Source organism: Ailuropoda melanoleuca, chromosome 10, assembly GCF_002007445.2.
Source record: "Ailuropoda melanoleuca isolate Jingjing chromosome 10, ASM200744v2, whole genome shotgun sequence".
In the NCBI taxonomy this organism is placed as follows: domain Eukaryota; kingdom Metazoa; phylum Chordata; class Mammalia; order Carnivora; family Ursidae; genus Ailuropoda; species Ailuropoda melanoleuca.
This window is the reverse complement of record NC_048227.1, coordinates 55,923,601-55,947,026: the sequence shown is the minus strand read 5'-3', so window position 1 is coordinate 55,947,026 and position 23,426 is coordinate 55,923,601. Positions and strand designations below refer to the sequence as shown.

Here is a 23,426-nt window from a genome sequence, read left to right as displayed (position 1 = left end):
ACTGTGAACAATTGTATGCCAACAAATTACTTAGATAAAACCGACAACTTTCTAGAAAGACAAAAACAACCAAAACTGACTTAAGAAAAACTAAAAAAATCAAGATAGACCTATGACAAGTAAAGAGATTGTATTAGTAACAACGGAAACAAAGGAAAGTCCAGGAGCAGACAGCTTCACTGGTAAAGAGTATCAAACAAAAGAGTATTAATTGAAAATTAATAATAATTCTTTGAAATTTTTTTCCAAAAAACATAGACAATAAGGAAGTACTTCTCAAATTATTTTATAAGGTTTATACACCAGATAAAATCATCACAAGAAAACTATAGATTAATATCTCTTATAAATATAGATACAAAAATTCTCAACAAAATGTTAGCAAATTGAATTTGACAATGTATAAAAAGGATTCTGTATCATGACTGTATTAATCAGGGTTATCCAGAAAAACAACTAAACTCCCTCCATCCCCACCTGTCTGTACATATATACAGTGAGCAAGCTGGTGACTCAGGTGAGCTGATAGTGTAGCTCTAGCCCAAGAGCTAGCAGCCTCAAGATTCAAGAAGAGATGATGCTTCAGTTTAAAATGAATGCAAAAGGAGACTGATGTCCAAGCTCAAATAGTCAGACAGGAGGAATTTCCTCTTACTTGTGGGGGAGTCAGGATTTTTGTTCTATTCAGATCTTCAACTGACTGGATGAGGACCATGAACATTAGGGAGGGAAATCTGTTTTTACCCAGTCTACCATTCAAATATTAATCGCATCTAAAAACACCTTCATAGTGTACCCAGAAAAATGACCAAATATCTGGACATCCAGTGGCTCCATCAAGTTGACACATAAAATTAATCATCACCAAGCCTACCCCTTGTCAATGTGGCATCCAAACACATCTCCTTAAACCAAATTTAATCTCCAAATAAAGACAATAACAAGGTCATAATTCTGCCTAACATTATACAATTGTCCTGTGTACAACTGAAAACACAATAACCCCTGCCTCAGAAGAGATAGAGTACTGAGTGATGTTTACGTCTCCTTGATATCCTGTAACTTAAATACTATGGTGTAAAATTAACAATAATTAAATACTATGATATACGGCCAACACATCTTACGTTACATGATAAGGAAAGAAGAGAGGAAAGAACACACACACACACACATATTCATAAGAAATAAGGAGGAAATCTTCATGACAATTACAATCCTTGTTTCTATAACTGGTTATGTGGTCATAGCTGATATTTATACCTACCTTCTACTACTCATTCTGTATTCTCTTTGCTTTCAGCAAGCACCTCAACTGGTTATTCTTTACCCGGTGAGGTCACCCAAACCTTCATTCTTGAAAGATCTGGGGCCATTAGTAGTCCTGCCTGGTTTGGGTTGCTGTAGTTTTCCATTGACTTTAATCACAGGGCATAGTAATACTAAAAGACACCCTAAGGGATCCCCTGCATTCCTTCCGTCCCTCCTTGGTGGATGAGTAGTCCAATTTCTCCTTGGTAGTCAATATCAATCACTTAATTTTTTTAATTTTTTAAAGATTTTATTTATTTATTTGACATGGAAAGAGAGAGAGAGCAAGCAAGCACAAGCAGGCAGAGTGGCAGAGGGAGAGGGAGAAGCAGGTTCCCCGTTGAGCCAGGACCCCAATGCAGGATTTGATCACAAGACCCTGGGATCGTGATCTGATCTGAATGCAGATGCTTAGCCGACTGAGACACCCAGGTGCCCCTCAATCACTTTAGATAGCACAGTAACTCCCTTCTTTGTCTGTTGATCCAGAGGCATGGGGAGTGCAAAGTGGCCAGGCAGCAGCGTTAACTTTCAGTTCAATGGAATCATTGTTGCATCTCCTAGTAGGAGCATTCTTATCTTTGGAACTAAGACTTCTAGGCTAGCAGAGCATAAGTTCATGGGAACAGGAAGAAAGTCTTGTTAGCAGATCACTAGGGCTAATAGCGAGTGTATTCCACTTCCACTCCTTGATTCCTGAACCCATGAAACCTGACTGTAGGAGAAACAGCACTGTATATTGGTCAGTGGTTCAGACCATATATATCGTTTCAGAGAACTTTGCCCTAGCCGTGCAAGGTATTGCCACCTAGCTAGCACTGTAACCGAGGCTTCAAAAGGGGATTCCACCACTCGATCCATCCAGCTGCTTCAGGATGGTGAGAAACATGTTAAGACTAGTGAATTCCATGAGCATGAACCCATTGCTGCACTTTATTTGCTGCAAAGTGAGTTCCTTTATCAGGAAGTGTCAGAAGTAATACTGTATAGGGTACCATGACAGTGGATAAGGCATTTTGTATATCCAGTGGGTAATTTGGGCAGAAGAGCTGTGAGCAGGGAAGACAAATCCATATCGAGAGTAAGTATCTATTTCCAGTAAGAACAAGATGCTGCCCCTTGCATTGATTGAAGTGGCCCAATGTAATCAACCTCCCACCAGGTGCTTGGCGGATCACCCCAGGCAATGGTGTCATATCAGGGACTCAGTGTTGGTCCCTGATGCTGGCAGATTGAACACTCACCAGTTGACATAGCCCAGTTAGCCTTGGTAAGTGAAAGCCCATGTTGCTGAGCCTATATGTAACCTCCACCCCAGCGATAAGCTCATTGAGCAATGACAGAGGAGGCTGGGGAAAGACGATGACCGATATCCACAGAATGGGACATCTATCAATTTGATTTTTTAATTATTGATTATTTTACTGTTAAATTCCTCCTTCTCTATTGAGGTTACTCTTCAGTGAGTGACAAAATGAGACACAAAATCTTTATGGTTTTTGTCTGTTCAGAGAGGTCTATCCACATACCTCTTCCCTAAACCTTGTCACAGCTTTTCTAATCATGTTCCTTCCAAGTCAATTGGCCACAACCCATGAATCAGTACAAAATTGCATGTCTGGCCATTTTTCCTTGAAGGCAAAGTGAGTAATTGGATGTGCTGGTTGAAGTTCTATCCTAGAAAGATTTCTTTTTACTGCTGTCCTTCAGGGACCTTGCAGAAAGCTATGGCTCTCTGCTTTTAAGTCACGCCCATGAATTGTGAAGAACATCTGTAAACCAGGCCCAAATCTTTTCTTCCTCTTCCAACTGATTATTGGGAATTCCCCATGAGGGCATAGGTATAAGCAAGGAGAAGGCAGTATAGCAGATGTGGGACCATGGGCATTTGGGTCACTTATTCATGTAACTTATTTGTGCCTTCAATGCCTGCTCAGGCCTGATCATGTATATACCATTTCCATTAGATGATGGAATTCTGCTGCACATGTCCAATTTTGTGACTTGGTGTGTCAGATAACACCAGTTCATCATAGGCACCTTGGGTCACATGGTAAATTTCTGGCTCATGATTAAGAATGAGATCTCTACTAAGGCCAAGTAACAGGTCAAGAGTTAAATCTTAGCCAGCATTAGTTTTTGCTGTACTGTTCAACAATTCCTTAGTTGCATGTAACACCCAGTGCTCATCACTACACGTGCTCTCCTTAATGCTGGCTAATTGAACATAAGAGAGAGAGAGTTGTATCTTAAAAGGAGAGCAGTTATCCAAGAATATAGTAAAGCTTTGGTAAAAAAACAAAAAACAAACAAGCAAAAACACTAAGGGCTTGCTCTACAGTTTACACATATGACCTGCCAAAGGCTCTGAACACCATCCCTATCTGTCACTGAACTTTCAAGTACCACTGGACCTTCTGAATCATATGGCCTAAGTGGCAGACCTGATTCAGAGCCCTCTTTTGTTCTGGGCACCTCTCAACACTAGCCCTTAACTTGGACTTCCAGCCTCCAGAACTATGAAAAATAAATTTCTGTTGTTTAAGCTATTAAGTCTATGGTATTTTGTTATGGCAGCCTAACAAAGATAAGTTTTGGTACCAGGAGTTAGGTGCCACTGTAACAAATACCTGAAAATGTAGAAACAACTTTGGAATTAGGTAATGGGTAGAGAGTGAAAAAATTTTGAGGTACATGCTAGAAAATATGGATGTTACAGACAATTCTGGTGATGCAATTCTGGTGAGAAATGAGGAACATGTTTTTGGAAATTGGAGAAAGATGATTTTTCGAAAGGTGGAAAAGAACTTGGCTGAACTGTGTTCTAGTATTTTGTGGGAGATAGAACTTGAGAATGATGGAGTTGAATAATTAGCTGAGGAGATTTCTAAACTAAATGTTGAAGGAGTGGCTTGATTCTTTCTGTTTACAGTAAAATGTAAAAAGAAAGACATGGGTTACTTTCTTTTTCTCCACGTAAGGACATGGTGGGAAGGCAGCCATCTGCAAGCCAGGAAGAGAAACCTCACCAGAACCCAGCCATAATTACATCCCAGTCTCAGACTTCCAGAAAATAAACTTCTGTTGTTTAAGTCATCCAGTCTATGGTATTTTGTTATGGCAGCACAAGCAGACTGATCAATGACCAATTGAGATTTATCTTAAGAATGCAAGATTGGTTTAATATCCAAAAACCAACTAATGTAATACATCACATCAATAAAAGACAAAAGCCACATGATCATCTCAATAGATAAGAAAAAAACTTGTCAAAATTCAACACCCTTATGATAAAAAAAAATCAACAACTAGTAATAGAAAGAACGTCCCCAATTTGATAACATCTATGAAGAACTCACATATAATTTTATAGTTGTTGGTGAAAGACTATATACCTTCCCAAGGGAAGGATGTCCAATCTCACACCTTGTATTCAACATTGTCCTAAAGGTTCTAGCCAAGGCATTTAGGCAAGAAAATGATATAAAAGACATCCTGATTAGGAAAACAGTAAAATTATTTCTTTTTGTAGATAACATGGTCATGTATATAGGAAGTTTTAAGAATTCACTAATTAATTAATTTAACAAGGTTGCAGGATACAAGATCAATATTCAAAAAATTGATTGTATAGTAGCAATAAATATACTGAAGATGTTAAGTTGGGAAATAGTTGCATTTGCAGTCAACAAAAAAGATAAAATACTTAGGGATAAATTTAACAAAAGAAGCACAAAACTTAGAGTTTGAAAACTATAAAATATCATTGAAAGAAATTTTAAAAGACCTAAGTAAATGGATAGACATTCCATGTTCATGGATTGGAAGACACAACATTGTTAAGATGTCAGTGCTCTCCAAATGGATCTACAGATTCAACACAATCTCTATCAAAATTCTAGCTGCCTCTTTGAAGAAATTGACAAACTGATGCTACAATTCATATGAAAATGCAAGGGACCCAAAATAGCCAAAACAACCTTGAAAAAGAAAAACAAAGTTGAAGGACTCACACTTTCTCATTTTAAATTTATCACAAAGCTAAAATAATAAAGACAGTATGTGTCTAGTATAAAGATAGATGGAATAGAATTGAGGGTCCAGAAAACTCAAACATTTATGATCAATTGATTTTCAACAAGGGTGCCAAGAACATTCAGTGGGAGAATAGTCTTTTCTACAAATGCTGCTGGACAATTGGATACCCACATGCAAAAGAATGAAATTGAATCTCTACCACATACCATATACAATAATTAATTCAAAATGAATCAAATACCTAAATGTAAGTGCTAAAACTTTTAGAGAAGACATAGGTGTAAATTTTCATGACCTTGGATTTGGCAGTGATTTCTTAAATATAACACCAAAGGTACAAGCCACCAAACTGAAAACAGGTGAATTGAGCATCATCAAAACTAATAAGTTTTATGCTTCAAAGAATGCGACCAATAAAGTGTAAAGACAGCCCATAAAGATGGAGAAAATATTTGTAAATCATATATCTGGCAAGCATTTATTATTCAGAATATATAAAGAACTCTTGAAATTTAACAACTAAAAATAAATAACCCAATTTAAAATTGGGCAAAGTCTTTGAATAAATCTTTCTCCAAAAAAAAATACAAATGCCTAAAAAAATACAAATGCCAAATAAGCACATAAAGTAATACCCAACATCATTTGTCATTAAGGAAATGCTATTCAAAACCACAATGTGATGCCACTTCACATTCAGCAGAGTAGCCAAAATCGAAGAAATGAAAAAATAGCAAGTGTTGGGACGATGTGGAGAAATTAGAATCCTCACATGTTGCTGCTGAAAATTAAAATTGTGTGGCTATTTAGGGAAAGAGTTTGTCATTTCTTCAAACAGTTAATTTATAGAGTTAACCTTAGGACCCAACAATTCCACTCCTAGCTATATACCCAAGGAAACTGAAAGCATATATTCACACAACAGCTTGTACGCCAATGTTCATAACTTTATTCATAATAGCCAAAAAGTGGAAACAACTCAAATGTCCAACAACTGATGAATGTATAAACAAAATGTGGTAATTGCATACTATGGAATATTATTTAGCATTAAAAAGGAATAAATTACTGATACATGTTACAATATAGATGAACCTTGAAAACATGCTAAGTGAAAGAAGCCACAAAATGCCACATATTGTGTGATCTATGTATATAAAAGCCCCAGGATAGTCATAGCCATAGTAACAGAAAGTTGATTAGTGGTTGTCAGGGACTGAGGGGGGGTGACTGCTAATGGGTATGAGGTTTCTTTGTGGGCTGATGAAAACGTCGTGGAAATACATAATGCTTGTTGCTACATAACTTTGTGAATATACTTTTAAAACCTGCTTAATTGTACACTTCTAAAGGGTACGTTTTGTGGTATGTGCATTATATCTACTTTTTAAAAATACAGTAATCTCTATATTGGTAAAACTGCATAATGAGACTCAATAAGCGAGTCCTAGAAAACACAAGTGGAACCAGGCCTCATGATGCTCTTTCTTGGTGCTTCTATTATTAGTCAGTCAGGTTAAGGTGCTCCTGGTGTGTTCAAGTGATCTCGGAGACCAAACCTCCACCCCAAACAAGTTATCACCCTCTCTGCCCTTCATCTCTCAGAAGGGCTCTAAGGCTCATCTCTGAGCTCCCTGCGCTTGGTGAGCCATTTATGTATCAACTCCCTTGTGCTCTGATGCTGGTGTCTTGGGAGCATGCCCACAGTGGTGACTGAAAGGAGAGGGACTATTTCTGAACTGATAGGCTGATCTCATTAGTATGGGGCAGAATGGGGCCTCTTCTGAGCTGGGTCAGTTGACCGTCATGAAGGGAACTCAGTGATTGCTACCTTCTCTCATTTTTTCCTGTGTAGACGCTGGAATGGTATCTGTCCAGCTTAAATGCTGCCACTCATCTCAGCCAGACTAAACCCTTCCCCCCACACTCCCCTGTGGACACCCTGGGCCATGAGAAACCTCTGATACTGATGGGAGTGTTTTGTATCCTCAGGTTTGGCTAAGTGGAGAGAAGGATGGGAGTCACTGCAGGTTCCAGCCCACCGTGGAGATCCTCATCCTTTGTTTTGACTTCTAGGAAGAACAGCCTCTGAAATGAATAATCCCACTTATCCAGGTATTCTAAGCTTCTAATAGTAGAAAAGAAAGATTTTTTATTTGTAGGAAATCAGAGTTGGTAATATCCTGAATTCTTCTAAAATTATTTTCCTTCAGGGACTAACCCAACCCAAATCACAAATCGGAATCAAAGATTCAGAGCACCATCAGAACTTATAGATTTTACTTCCCACTGAAGCAAATCGGTTAATTTTTTCAATGTTTTCTTATCCTGTTTTGTCTCAATTAGACCTTCATCTTTTCTAGATTCTTCCTATTCAATTTTTTGTCTTCCTTCTCATCTCTAAATAAAGGAGAACCAAGAAGTCTTAAATGACTTACTTGCTACTATTGTGACCTCTGGTGTCTTCACTTTTTCAGCATTGTATTTTTAAAGAGGAATCGGTGAAGTTAACTTTAGTCTCAATGACTAATAATACTGACCTTCCTCTCGAAGATGATGTGAGAATTAACACCTTATGAGTAATGCTTACAGGAAGAAAAAATTAAGTTACCTAGATATTAAATGATCATTTAGGTAATGTATAATTACTCAGAATGCTCTCCTCTGCATTGACCTATATATCTAGATGTCACTATGCTGTTTCAGAAAGAACACATCATCATGAGGTGCCCTAACGCTCATGTATAAAGCAGAGCTTTGCAGAATATCCATCTTGGCTCAACCAAGACTCTGCAGGTCATTCTCATAGTAAGTAAGTAAACAACTGAGTCAGAAATAATTGGCCATGAAGGATATGTTTTCTAATTCAAACTAATTAAAATGTATAAAGGATTATTCACATACCTTTAGGAATGCTTTCAATAAAAGGTGTACTCCACCCGTTTATTTTTACTTTTAAAAGTGGATCATTGACCTCTCTTTTCTTTGGTCAAGATGCATGAAAGCCAGGGGAGGTGAGATCTGGTTTACACAATCAGCATACATACAAAACAGGCATACCTCGTTTTATTATGCTTTGCTTTATTATGCTTCACAGATACCATGGGTTTTTGGGTTTTTTTGTTGTTGTTGTTTTTGTTTTTTTTTACAAATTGAAGGTTTGTGGCAAAGCTGCATCAAGCAAGTCTATTGGTGCTGTTTCTTCCAACAGTGTTTACTAGCTTTGTGTCTCATTCTGGTAATCCTCACAATTTTTCAACTTTTTCATTTATATTATATTTGTTATGGAGATCTGGGGTCAGTGACCTTTGATGTTATAATTGTTTGGGGGAGCCACAAATTGTGGCCGTATATGATGGCAAACATAAATGTGTGTGTTCTGACTGCTCCACTCACTGGCCATTCCCCCATTTCTCTCACTCTCCATTGGCCTCCCTATTCCATGAGACACAACAATATTGAAATTAGACCAATTAATAACCCTACAATGGTCTCTAAGTGATCAAAAGTCAGTCTCTCACTTAAAATCAAAAGCTAAAGATCATTCAGCTTAGTGAAGAAGGCATGTTGAAAGCTGAGATAGGCCAAAAGCTAGGCCTCTTGTGCCAAACATTTAGCCAAATTAGGAATGCAAAGGAAAAGTTCTTGAAGGAAATTTAAAATGTTACTTCAGTTTAACAAACAAATGCTAAGTAAAACGTCCTTATTGCTGATATGGAGAAAGTTTTAGTGATCCGGATAGAAGATCAAACCAGCCACAACATTCCCTTATACCAAAGCCTAATCCAGAGCAGCGTCCTAACTCTCTTCAATTCTGTCAAGGCTGAGAGAGATGAGGAAGCTACAGAAGAAAAGTTTGAAGCTAGTAGAGGTTGGTTCATGAGGTCTGGGGAAAGAAACTACCTCCATAACAGGAAAGAGCAAGGTGAAGCAGCAGGTGCTGATGGAGAAGCTGCAGCAAGTTAGCCGGAAGATCGAGCGCAGATAATTCACGAAGGTGGTTACACTAAATGACAGATCTTCAATGTAGATGAAACAGCCTTATATTGAAATAAGATACCATCTAGGACTTTTATAGCTAGAGAGGAGAAGTCAATGCCTAGTCCAAAGCTTCACAGGTAGGCTGACTGTCCTATTAGGGACTAATGCAGCTGGTGACTTTAAGTTGAAGCTAATGCTCACTTACCATTCTAAAAATCCTTGGCCCCTTAAGAATTATACTAAATCTACACTACCCATGCATCAGAAATGGAACAACAAAGCCTATGTGACATCGCAGCTGTTTACATCATGGTTTGTGGAATATTTAAGGCCCCGATTGAGACCTACTGCTCAGCAAAAAAAAAAAAAAAGAAAAAAAAAAGATTCCTTTCAAAATACTACTATTCATTGGCGATGTACCTAGTCACCTAAGAGTTCTAATGGAGATATATAGCAGGATTTATGTTTTCATACCTACAAACATAGCCTGCATTCTGCAGCCCTTGGATCAAGTAATTTTGACTTTCAGGCCTTATTATTTAAGAAATACATTTTGTAAGGCCATTGCTGCCATAGAGAGTGATTCCTCTGATGGATCTGGGCAAAGTAAACTGAAAAACCTTCTAGAAATATTTTACCATTCTTTTTTTTTTTTATCATTCTAAATGTCAATAAGAACATTTGTGATTCATGGGAAGAGGTCAAAATATCAGTATTCACAGGAGTTTGGAAGAAGCTGATTCCAGCCCTCACGGATTACTCGGAGGGGTTCAAGACTCCAGTGGGGGAAGTAACTACGGATGCGGCGGAACTAGCAAGAGATCTAGAATTAGAGCTGGCGCCTGCAGATGGCACTGAACCGCTGCAATCTCATGAGAAATGTGAGCAGATGAGGAGCTGCTTCTGATGGATGAGCAAAGAAAGTGGTTTCCTGAGATGGAATCCAGTTCTGGTGAAGATGCTGTGGAGACTGTTGAAATGGCAACAAAGGACTTAGACTATCACATAAACTTAGTTGATAAAGCACCATCAGGGTTTGAGAGGTTTGAGTCCAATTTTGAAAGAAGTTCCACTATGGGTAAATGCTATCAAACAGCACTGCATGCTACAGAGAAATCATTCATGAAAGAGTCAATCAATGTGACAACTTCATTGTTGCCTTATTTTTTTAAATTGCCACAACCACTACAACCTTCAGCAGTGACCACCCTGAATAGTCAGCAGCCATCAACATTAAGTCAAAACCCTTCATCAGCAAAATGATTGCAACTTGCTGAAAGCAAAGATGATGATTAGCAGTTTTAGCAATAAAGTGTTTTTAATTAAGCAAAATACATCTTTTAGACATACACTATCGCACACTTAATAGACTACAGTATAATGTAAACATAACTTTTACATGTCCTAGGAAGATAAAAAATTCATTTGACTCACTGTACTGCAATAGTCACTGTATTGTGGTGGTCTAGAAGTGAACCGGCAGTATCTCTCAGGTTTGCCCATATAATTTAAGGGTCTAAACCACTGTTTGCTCCTATAGTAATTCTCTTTTCTTGCCATACTTTACAGAGTAGTTTCTTCCTTGTCTAACAAAAAGAAACATGGTTTTTACCTGTTGATTTGTACTTTATGAAAATTTTTCTGCTTTTCTCTGCTCATGACAGAACAATTTTCTGTAGATAATATTTCATGTGCTCTATCGTAAGAAAATGAATTGATATTTCTGTACATCTTGCTTGAGTAGTCGGCTTATCAGGCAATACATCGTCATTAAAATTCTCTTCTATTCAGGACAGCTTTGTATACCTAATTAAAGCCCAATGCTTTTACATTTGAAATGACAATTCAATTTACAAGAAAAGCTTTTAGTTGGCATTTTCAAACCCCCAGCTTTTTCCCTAAATTAATTCATCTCGCTTTCTGAACCTTTGCCTACTCCAAAGCTTCTCTATGTGAGTTCTTTAAATGTCTGGTTAACAATGTTTCCACCCCTTTAAAAAGTTTAACATCAACTAGGGAACAATGAGTCATCATTGCTAATAAGTACTAAGCCCAGAGTTGATTTATGGTTTTATCCTGGGGTCAGTTCGAAATGGAACGGTATCTACATGATGCCACAATCATCAATAGAAGAGTTTTAGGAAGCGGTTAATCTTTTCGTTATGTTGTCTGGATTTTTTTTTTTTTCTTTTTACAAAATTAAATGCTTTGACTGAGTCATACAAGCTGTCTATATCAGGCTTAGGTGAGTCTCTCATTAGTCCTAATCATTGTATTAAATATTTCTGGGAGATAATTAACGTTCATTTTGAGATGACAACATGATATTCTTGCTGATTCAAGAAAAGTTGCTCTATTAAACTGATATGCCAGTAAAAGGTGAGAAAAACATACTGTACAAGCTTTAAGTTTTTCAGATGTCATCAGATGAGAGTGATGAGTTCAGTGACAGCATCCTGTCCCTCTGAGTTTGCTTTTCCAAGTTAAAGTCTTTCTTCCTCTTCTAGCCAAAGCATCATCATTTTTCCATTTATTTTGTACCGTTGAATGTGATAACAGGATTTCATGTATGGCTTTTGCCAACTACTTATGTCCAAATATTTTAACTCTAAAATCTGGTATAATCATATAGAAGCAACAGTCGAGGTGACAGTGTTTATAATGTTTCTTGAGATCTGCAGATAGTGATGTTGTAACAATGTAACACAAATTATTACTGAGAGCCCCTATATTCTCTGAATCCGGTTTAAAGAGATTGCAACCTCTTTCTTGTGGACCCAGAATGTTTTTAAAAATCCTCACAAGAAAACCAGCTCCTCAGTTATTTAAAAAAAAATCAAAAGACCAGAATGCCTGAATATTTATCCAGAAGTAGTTTAAAAAAGAGCTGGGTTTGGGGGGTATTTGTCTTGCAAGGGATTAGAAGTGGAGTTCAAACTACAAACAAGAAATTTTTCAGTATTCCAGAAAAGGATCATTGGTATATTAAAAGAAAGGACTTGAGAAATGGCAGGAAATCAAGAATTATTAATGGGATATTAAAAACAGAATGGTAATATTATATAGAGTCTATCTACATGCAGAGCTTTGAAGTGTAGAAAGTATTTCTATATATTAATTCAATCCATTCTCACAGCATCCCCGTGGGATAGATGGGGCAAATTTGTGTTTTATGTTTGAGAAAACTGTTATCTAGGGAGGCTAAATAATTTACCCAAGATTCTACGGTTACTGTCTTATTGAATCAGGACTTGAACATGTATCTTCTGACTCTTGGGAGTGATTGTACTGTGCTTTATTTTTTTTTCCCTATAATTGAATATTTTAGATTATTTGTGGTTTTAATTTGAATAAAATAAAACCCGCAGAGGATATTATGGCAAACGGTATATTTTAGTATTAGCAAACCTTTAATTTTTGTCGGTTTTTTATTTCAAACTTTTTTTAATAATATTTTTTTATTATATTATGTTAGTCACCATACAGTACATCCCTGGTTTCTGACGTAAAGTTCGATGATTCATTAGTTGCATATAACACCCAGTGCACCATGCAATACGTGCCCTCCTTACTACCCATCACCAGCCTATCCCATTCCCCTAGCCCCCTCCCCTCTGAAGCCCTCAGTTTGTTTCTCAGAGTCCACAGTCTCTCATGCTTCATTCCCCCTTCTGATTACCCCCCCTTTCTTTATCCCTTTCTTCTCCTACCGATCTTCCTACTCCTTATGTTCCATAGATGAGAGAAACCATATGATAATTGTCTTTCTCTGCTTGACTTATTTCACTTAGCATTATCTCCTCCAGTGCCGTCCATGTTGCAGCAAATGTTGAGAAATCGTTCTTTTTGATAGCTGAGTAATATTCCATTGTATTTATGGACCACATCTTCTTAAGAAAGGAAGATAGAACTTCTGCTTGCATAATAAAGATAGTATTTCTAACAGCTTGCTTTAAGATGAATTGCTCTCTTTATACCTTAACATGGGTAACCCAGGTACTTGGTCAATGAGAATATCCTGGCCCACACATCTGACTACTCCAATCATTTGGTTCTTTTGTGTTCATTTTGGTCAGGTGAAGACTGAACCACCCGGAAAAGAGGGACCTGCTTGTAGAGTTTCATTGGATTGTCCTAAGTCAACTGTGTGGTATCATTATTGTCACTTCTTAACTATTGCTTTCTCTCCTTGTGGAGATAATTCTGTTCCAACAGCTCATTCTCAGTGAATGAGTAGGAAATGAGAATAGAAAGGGAATGTGAGCAGTGCCAGGAAGAGTGAGCAGGTGTTGGGAGACAGTAAGCTCAGGGTTCACTTCAACTTCATGGGAAAATGAAGAGCTATTTATCCCTTCCTGAAACTCAGCCTCTTTACAATGTTGAGTTTGAGGACAAAGAATTGGTGCATTGAAAATGGAGACGTGGTTGCAGGAGAACTGAGGTAGACAGGTTTGGATGTTAATTATTTGTTTGCTTGTCCCTGAAATTAGCATTCACTCAAACTGGATGAAGGGGTCCCTTTGGCATAGTTACATTTACTATCTATGGCTTTCTTTAGGTTAGTGAATTTAACAGTCTGAATGAAAATAGATGACAGGATTCTGAGGTTGGCAAAAGTTTTTTCACTTAGCTCAGGTCATCAAAGGGTGGGCTCTGGATAGGAAATGGAAGGGGTAAAGAAGTAGATCTTATCAAAAATGAAAAGCAATTTGAACAGTTATTCCAGGGGAGATACCACTTTCTAGGACATATTAAACTCCCTGGGGCGCCATGTATAGTTTGGAGGAGAAAAAAAGTAATATACCCAATTTTTGCATATTTCAAATTATAGATGATGAAGTTTTACCAAATCTTTTTAGCTGAAGATTTTCAGAAAACTGAGAAATCATCTGGCCAGGGGGCTTTAGTTAGAGAAGTTTCAGAAATGCTAAATAAAAAGGAACCACTAATTCCTAGAAGGAAAACAGTTTTGAAGGAAGCAAAGATTATCCCGACCCAAGTGCTGATGAAAACTGATAGCCCAAGTGACTTCTGTTTGACAAAGAGATTGTCACTGTTGACAGGGATGACTGGCAGGGTGGGAAAATGAGGGAAAAATAAAGCTTTGCAGAAAGACTTCAGAGGAAATTTGACACCTTCAAAACCACAGGTGTGAAGTTAAGTGAAACTGGTAAGTAAAAGTTGGTGTTTTTCAGGGTCTGATGCTCTACATACTTTTAGTTCAAAATTTAGGAGTCTGAACAGAGCGTATGAGAGAAGTTGGAACATGGGAGGCCAGGAATTGAGGGGTCAGAGAATTGTTTTCTGCCCCAAAAGGCTCCTTAGACTTTATTCTTAAATGTGTTCTACAGTAGTAAGAGCTCTAAGAAGACAGGCTAGTTTCTTTTTCTACCAACCCAGCCTGTTTCAAATTCCAGGCTGCAGCGGGCTTTCTAACCCAGCTCTCAGCGGTCATTTATTGAAGTTGCTGTGTGTAGATATAAAAATCTCTTAATACACGGTCCTTGCCTCCAAGGATTATAAATAATCAATGAATTCAGCCTGAAGATGGACTGTTCTCAAATAGAAATAACAGTAAAAACTAAAACATAAATATGAAGTAGCATAAATATTAATTCTTCTAGGAATTCAGAGTAGTTGGAGAAGCCTTTTTGGGAGAGATGGAAGTTGAGTCACATTCTTAAAGCTTAGTAGATTCCAGACAGCCTAGGTGAGGATGGGATTGGGGTGAAGAATTGTGAAGAAATGGGGTCAGAAATGGGAGGGACACTTCCCAAGGGGCAAAGAAGCTACTGGAGCAAAGGGACAAGGGATTAAATTTAATAACCCTGAGATGTACCTTCTGAGAAACCAAGCAGTGGCATTTGTAACAATTACTCTTGTTTGGCTCTTCAAGCTAAGCATTTGGGTTTGCTGAGAATTTGAACATTTGATTGTTTTAAAGGTGGGAAGACTGACCTAAAATGAGGGGCATTGGACATAGGGCCGAACCCTCGCCCTGCCATTCTTTGGCAACATGGTCTCTAACAAGTTTATCTCTTCATGTCTCAAGTTCTTACATTTTAATTGTGGTTAATATTGGTATTTAATTCATCTGGTAGTTGTGAACTTTAACAAAGAAAATATTTAATATGCTTATTATAGTACTTGGCCCCAATAAATCTTACTGATTAATTTTTTATTAATATAGTCACAAATAATATTAACAATAATAGCAGTAATAAAATTTCAAAGTCAAGTAACATTATGAAAGTCTTAACATGTGCATGAGCACAGAGGAGATTATCTGCAAAGAGTGGATCTTCAGAACCTACTTTTGTCTTCTGATCTCCAAGAAAGATAGAGAAGAGAAAACAATAACTTTTTTCTTCTCTGACCCTCCCCCCAAGTCCAGGAGTCCCTGAGTGGTCATGAGGATCCCGCCATATGATTTTGCTTGGGTTCACGTTGCCTGCCCTGGTGCTGAGGAGGAAGGCACTGTTCTCACTACCTGAGCCAAGATGAAGCGGAATGCTTTCCTGCATTTCCATAAACCAGGGGCAGGCTCAATTACCAGTGCCTTTTATTTATACAATTCACATTAAGCTGTTTATTTCTTGCCTCTCTTTTTAGCAGGGTAAGCAAGTCAAGGCAGGCCACTTTCTAGTAGATTGTGAGAAGATAGATCTCAGCAATAGCTTGACTTGTGGGTCTGATGTGGAGAGAAGAGAGTCAAAAGGAAATATTCTTGTGGCTTTCTATATGACTGAGAAGCAGCGAGGCTGTTGTTTGCTAGAGCAGCCAATTAAGAAGAGTGACATTCTGGCCACCAATGTTAATAGGCCGAAGTGGAAGTGCGGTGACCAAAGTTGAGTCATAACTTGAGAGGAAACCAGTCTTACCCATGTTTTTTTGTTCTTTAGTGGAGACCCTTAGTAAGCTCTTCGAAGACAGTGGCTTTCTACAGAGGAGAGCGACAGTAACCGTTGGCCACAGCAAATGGCTCTTCTCACCCTTGTGTCGGAATAAGAACCAATTATGAGAAGCCTGGGTTTGGCTCGCTTTTGGTGTGGTTAATGTTGGTGGGAAGGTTACTTACAGGTTTCTTCATTTATTAATGCATTTGGTCTCAGACAGGCCCTCAGAACTTCAATGGTTATGACTGTATTGGTCTGGCTAGCTCCGTCCAGCTTGTTAATGGAATTCAAACCACCTCTGTACTCCTAGGAGAGAGTCTCACAAAGCCCCTCTCTGTCTAGCTTGAGGCTAGGTGAGGGATCCACTAGTGCCTCTTTAAATATGAAATCTGGGGGACCTTGCACCATTCTTGAAGAGTGACCTAAGACTTAGAGTGTTTTGTGACTTCTCTAGGGGTTTTACTTGACAACAGGAATATAGAGGACCTCTGTTTCAATGCTAGAAACTAGAGCTTTGTCCCAGGCTTATTCTTGGGGATGACTGGTAATCTGAACTCTTCAAATGTAAGGGAGAGCCCAGGGCCTATGCCAGAATAAATATGCAATTTGGACCAATTCTAACATGGAGGAAATGAACTGTATGAGAGCTGAAATAAACAATGTCTAATACTCCTCCATCCCAAGGTAAATAAAATAGTGCTCCTATTGTCATGTTAACACAGGCCTGGCCTCCTTATTTTTGTCACTCTTACACTCGTTGATGTTATTTTTCTAATTTGCAGATATTCTCAGGTTGGAATTTTCCATGCCAACAAATCTTGCCCAGTGTTCCGTTTCAATTAGTTTACTGAAGGAAGCATCAGTTACAACACCTGTTGTCACTTTCCTCTTAGGAACTTGGTTCAAAATCAGATTCGGGTTGTAGATGAGACCTAAGTAATTCTTTCCCAGTTCCTTTGAGGAGCCCTCAGCTAGCGCTCTTGCAGGCCAGAAACCAAAACCTGCCCTTCACAAAGAAGCCTTCTTCCATGGTGGAAGTGCCAGTAAGTACACAGGTAGATTCTAGGAATACTTGCACATCTCTCCTCTTGCCAGATAGCAAACTAATTTCTCAAGGAGAATCACTGGGAAACAATACCACTCTGTGTTGCCTTCATGTTTTCTACCGAGAGAGGCTGTTACATAAGTTAGCCCCCAGGGATTTGCCAGCGTGCTCTTTAAACCAAGGGGTGGCTGATTGGTTGGTTTTTGTTTTGTTTTGTCTTTTTTTGTAAAGATTTAGTTGACAGAGATAGAGACAGCCAGCGAGAGAGGGAACACAAGCAGGAGAGTGGAAGAGGAAGAAGCAAGCTCATAGCGGAAGAGCCTAATGTGGGGCTCGATCCCACAACGCCGGGATCACGCCCTGAGCCGAAGGCAGATGCGCTTAACCGCTGTGCCACCCATGCGCCCCTGATTGGTTGTTTTTGACGTGAATCAGAGATTCATTTCAGCAGCTGAAGTCCCTGTCATGCTCTTAGCCAAAAGAGCCCACCTGGTGGGGAATGAGGAAATATATCTTCAAATGTAAGATTAATCATAAGAAATCCACTGAGAAGTTTCGGTGTTTTCTTGCTCCTTGTCAATGTATATATATTTTTAATGTGTAAAGCTACTGTCTCTCATTATTAAGCTATTGCCTCCCAGCATCAAACCCAAGCTTCTATACTTTGCTTTGGGATGCTGGGTCTCTTGCCAAACATATGTCCTTCTCTATTGCTGCTGGTTCCCTATTAGGCTCTGCCTATAGGGGAGGCTAGAGGGAGACTATAAGCCTAGAGGAGGAGAAAGTTTGTCTTCCTTCCTGCTACCTCTGAGCTCAGATTTGCTGGCTCTTTTTTTCCCTCCCCGTATCACCCAGCAACACTTCTTTACCCAGGCCATGGCAGTTCATTCCAATAGCAGGAGTTGATACCAGTGTGCAATTTTTCCAAAACTTGTGGAACCTGTCTCATGCCACCCCCTCAGAGACACCGTCTCGTCTCAGTTGGCAGCACCCTTAGATGTCTGAGCCAACCCCATAGGCCCTGCTGCTGGCCTTAGATACACCAGCAGCAGCCATCTGCCACCTCCTCATGGGAGATCTGATTCTACCCTCCACAGGGCCCGTTTTCGAAGGTCTGAGGCCCAGTACCATGACAGCAATGCTCCCTCCTCAGACATTTGAGTGTTGGATCCACTGGGGGCCTTTCTCCAAGCTTCTGTTTTTAATAATTCTCATCTCTTCTTGTTCCTCAGCCCTGCAGGTGGTAACTGTACCCCATTTCCATAGTAACTCAGTGTTTCCTTTGGGCATGTTCAGTAATTTAATACCTAGTAAATAATTCTTTGTGTTCTTTATATTAAATTCTCTCCATTGGTGTAATTTGTCTCCTGACTGGTCCTGGACTGATAAAATAGGAGTCCTTTCCTTTATCTCACAGCTGTCTCGCTTGGACTTTGACTCAATCTTGCAAGGTGTACCTGGAGCCAACATGAGAATGGCACCCTTTGGGAGGAATATCTTATTGTAATTTATTCCCTGGGCCTAAAAGACTAGAGTTTAGTATGAGTTCTTATCCTGGACTGCAAAAGATGTGAGATGTCTACTTACTAGCTGAATTAACCTTTGCATAAGATGGGATGAGGAAAGTCTTTTCATTTTTAATTGATAAGAAAGATGTACAGTAGTCTCATTTTCTCATTCTAAGTTTCTGTGGAAAACTAAAATGGTCAGAAGGGTTCTTTTCACTCTGGGCATCAGATGTTATAGAAATAAGAGACTGGAAAGATTTATAGCATTAGGCAAGGGAAAAAGGTTGATGGGTTTAAGTGACATAATTGAAGTTCTCAATGTTAGAAACCCCTTTTATAAGCTGGGACACCTAAAGGCCTGGCAAGTATCCATACCCGTTAGCTATCTGCATCACTGTTGACTGTGTGTATATATTGAAGGATTTAATGAATCATAGACATATGATCACTGCATGGAAAAAAAATGTGTTGTGCCTAGCATACTCTTTTCCATAAAGAAAGCATTATTGGGAAATGCAAACGTGTGGAAACAGGCCACAAAAATGCAGCAAATTAGTCCTTATTATCCACTCACCCATGCAGGAAAGTTTTAAAAGGTAATAAAGTCCTACGTTCTTAAAATTGGTACTTTAGCCTCACTGTTTTTGGAGTTAAGTATATAGTACTGGATAACCACTGGGCAACTAAATATTTAGTTCAGCTTTTAACTACCTTTCAATTCAAGAGGCATTTTAAATCATGCTGTCACCTGTTCCCGAGTTTTCCTCTGCAGATTACCATCCCAAGCTACCTCATTAAAATGAATGAAAACAAATAGGATTACCCAAGTGAATTGTCACTAATGCTATTGTAAAGTAAGAATGTTTGGCACCATTCAATAACGCTACAATTGTAAGTTGTAAGTATAACCCATGGAAATTCGGATGACATCTCAACTCATTAGTTTGTTCCATATTCGCGCTTGTGCTTGGAATAAATAATAATGTAATTCTCTACACTCACAGCATCATAAGGGTCATTGTTTTCTCTAATGAACAATGATACTATTCTACAATTCCATTATCCTCGTTTGTCAAGTATTCTGTTTACTGTAATTTCTGAGCACAATAGATAATCCTGTTATTTAAATATAAGTATGCCCACACCGAAAAGTCAAATCTATACATCTTTCAAAACAGTTTTTGTCAAGTTGCTTTCTAATTTTCCAGTATTTTGGGGGGGAGGCATTGTGCTAAAAACTTGGATAAACTATGTGCATATTTTCTAGAGATTTTAACCATAAACATTTGTGTTAGCTCAGTATACCTCTTATGAGATGGCCTAATTGAGAGACAGAGACAGAGGAGGAGAGGTAGATTAAAAGTCGAGATAAACTATCAGAGCAGAGGTGATGAACTGTCAGAAAAAAAGGCACAGGAATTAATCTGCCTGACTCAGGGGCACCCTGCATCCAAAATAGGTGAGTTGTTACAGAATGTGGAATGATCTTTAGAATGCAGTTTAAAGGTTTGGGATGTAAGTCAGCATACTGTAACCACTGTGTGCTATGACATGGTTCACAACTGCATCCCCCAACTTTCCATCTGGCCATTCTTCAGCCAGGAAACTGAGAATCAAAGCGACCAATGTGGTCACATGTAAACAGCACATCTGACACCAGGGGAATGTCGGTTTTTTAGCGCAGGACTCACCGCTAGGGTGACAGAAACCCTAAAGAGTGAACAGAAAAATGATGATTTCTGAGAACTCAGAACATATGCTGAAGCCACAGTAGAGAAAATTTGTTGCTGGTATAGAAAACTCCCATTTAGGTCCAATAGTAGTCTGGGAAATAAAGCTCAATTTTATGGTCTTTCTTTAAATAGTTGCTTTCTGTTAAATGACCATACAGTGGTGTTTCTGCCTTCCCAGTGCTAAGAGATGTAACATTTTCCTCTCCATTAAATGAAATGTACCTCCAATGGTTGTGTCTTAAAACAGTTTCATCGTTATCACTTGGAACATTGAGTAGGATAAAGCCAATAATGAAATGCAGAAACTCAGGTGAAAGTGGGAAAGCACAAGGTGACAAATGTTCCTTTAGCTGGCTCTTACTAGCTGTGTTATCTTAGGCAAATTACCTACCACCTTTGTGGCTTAATATCTCCATCTTAAAAATGAATATACAGAACCTATCTCATAGAGCTTCTGGGATGATTGACATGAACTAATCTTTAGAAAGCCTCACATCCAGGGCCTGGCATGTTCTAGATGCTTAGGAAATTGTTAATTCCCCACTCACTCCCTTCTTGTCTTTGTTATCATTCTAGGCATCTTAGCAGCTTTGAAACATTCGGGCCTAAAAATGATAAAACTGCATAACATTATGTAGAAAATTTAAACTACCTTGTTAGCCAGGGTAACCAGAAAATGTTGGCCCTCCAGTCATTTTGGGAAGGCTACAGTGGATCAAGAGTTCATCTTCCTACCTGAGAAATGTACTGCAGTTCTTGCTTCCTATAGCTCAGAACCCCAAACTGAGAGAACTTAAAGATGGTGGAGCCTGGAGATTAAAAAAAAAAAAAAAAAAAAAAAAAAAAAAAAAGATTGATGTGATTTTGGAACAAATATATCCACACTCTCTGGGCCAAAACAGAAGATATGGATTCACCCAAATTTAAGTGTAGATCCCTGGGGCATCTTTGGAAATTATAGTGCTCTCAAGGACTTTAGAATTAATATGAAGTCCCTGGCATTATATGGCCATGGGTAGGGTGACTATATAAACTGATTTTCCCAGGATGGTCCAGAATTATGTGTGTTCTCTCAGCATTATTATTGATAATGCCCCTTTTGTTCTTCACAATGTCACAACTTGAATGATACATGGTTTTCATTGCTGTGAGGTACTCAGAAGATTCTAAGTCTCCAAGTTAAGTCACTAATCAAACGAATTTATATTGGCCCCCAGTACGCTGCTATTGTTATTGGTGCTCTTGATATTCCTTCTAATAAACACACATTTTCAGGAAGCTCATCCTTGAATAACACCTGAATATACAGTGAAGAATTATTGAGGACAGCTATATCAATAAATAGTTTTAGATTTTTGATAATCCACTTCATTTGGGACCATAACTTACATAACTGACTCATTTATTTTCTCTATTATTCTCAAACTATATATTTTTTTCATATACTTCTGAACTCTCCATTCTATTTTGTCCCTGAACACTTATATGTATCTAATTAACATAGCTTTGTAATGTCTTAGTATCTGATAGGATATGTTTTCCTCTCACCCAACTTAATTCTTAGTTATTAAAAGTTGCTTGACCACACTTGTAAATTTATATATAATCCATTCTTTACTGAAATGTCAAGTGACAGACTCTTATTTATACTTTGCAAAGTAGGAATATCAAAGCCCTATAAAATTTCCTCTACCAGTCTAACCTGTTCCATTTTAGGATCTCAGGTTTAACTGTACACCTGGATTTAATTTTTCATATGTTTATACATGTTATGGATGGGTGGTGAGATGTGCTTGTCTTTGGTGACAAGTGTTATGAAATAAAATTTCCTCCTAATTCAGAGCAGACTATTAACATGATGGTACAATCAAGCATTCATGGAAACTTAATGACAAAAACATTCCAAGAACTGCAGAAGGGCACTTCCCTCATCTTTTCATCCCACACCCATTAAAATAAAAACTCCTTTGGCACATGCTAGGGAGAACCAAGGTAGAATGATCAGTTGGATTGTACCAAGCTATAAAGGGCCTTTACCCCTTTAAATTAGCACAAGCTAAGCTATTAAATACGTACGAAAATTAATGGCATTGACAGCCATTGTTGTGGCCGTGATGTTTATACAAAAGCCTTCACATTAATAGGAAAGAGTATTTATGTTAAACAAGTCCATGCTAGTTATTTTCCAACATCTTTGAAATGATTCACAAATTGGGAGAACTTTAAAATTGCTTAAGTATCATGGATAAGCCAACAATGGGACTTTTGGGGTGCTGAGTTGTGCCTAAATCAGATTTTCTCCTAATCCCCTAGGAGTTTTCATACCAAGCTTCCCAAGTTGAATTTGTTGAGTATGATGGTACCCTTTAAGGACAGATCTACCCTATCTACGGATTTCCCTATGAAATCTACAGATCCCAATATAAGTAAGTAGGTTTGGATGGACTACAGATGTGGTGTAAGAGTCTGCAGATGCAGGTTGAATGTGCATATGATGTTAATCAAAACACATATGTAAACTTGCCCTTCCTTTATCACCATGGGTACACTGCTGGCTAAGACATAGGTTTCTGCAGCACTGAGACAGGTGTTCCTATTTGGGTTATTGAGTTAATATACAATATACTTATTATCCAACTTGGACTGCTCTGGATCTCCATTTTTCCACCAAAACAGGAATCTTACCACTGTACTCACTGACCATGAACCTCACCCTCTTACAAAGAAATCCCGAAAATGGAGTGAGCTAAGAACCTTCTCCTATAGTTCTTGACCTCATCTCTGAAAGGGAGAATAAGATACTGTTATGGCAGCCTAGAGGCTGTACTTAGCAAGTCAATTAATACATAAAGCCCTCACTTTTATATCATTTCCCTCTACCGTATTCCCACGTGTTTTGTTTTTTGTTTTTTAT

General features: G+C 38.4%; 1 long non-coding RNA gene across 1 annotated transcript in view; it reads left to right on the top strand.

Moving 5' to 3' along the window:
• The first annotated feature begins 7,338 nt into the window (after positions 1 to 7,338).
• Positions 7,339 to 23,426, top strand: part of LOC117804245 — a 164,893-nt gene continuing 148,805 nt past the window's right edge. The window contains exon 1 of the long non-coding RNA XR_004628595.1: positions 7,339 to 7,464. This is a non-coding gene — a long non-coding RNA (uncharacterized LOC117804245). The remainder of the gene's footprint in view (positions 7,465 to 23,426) is intronic.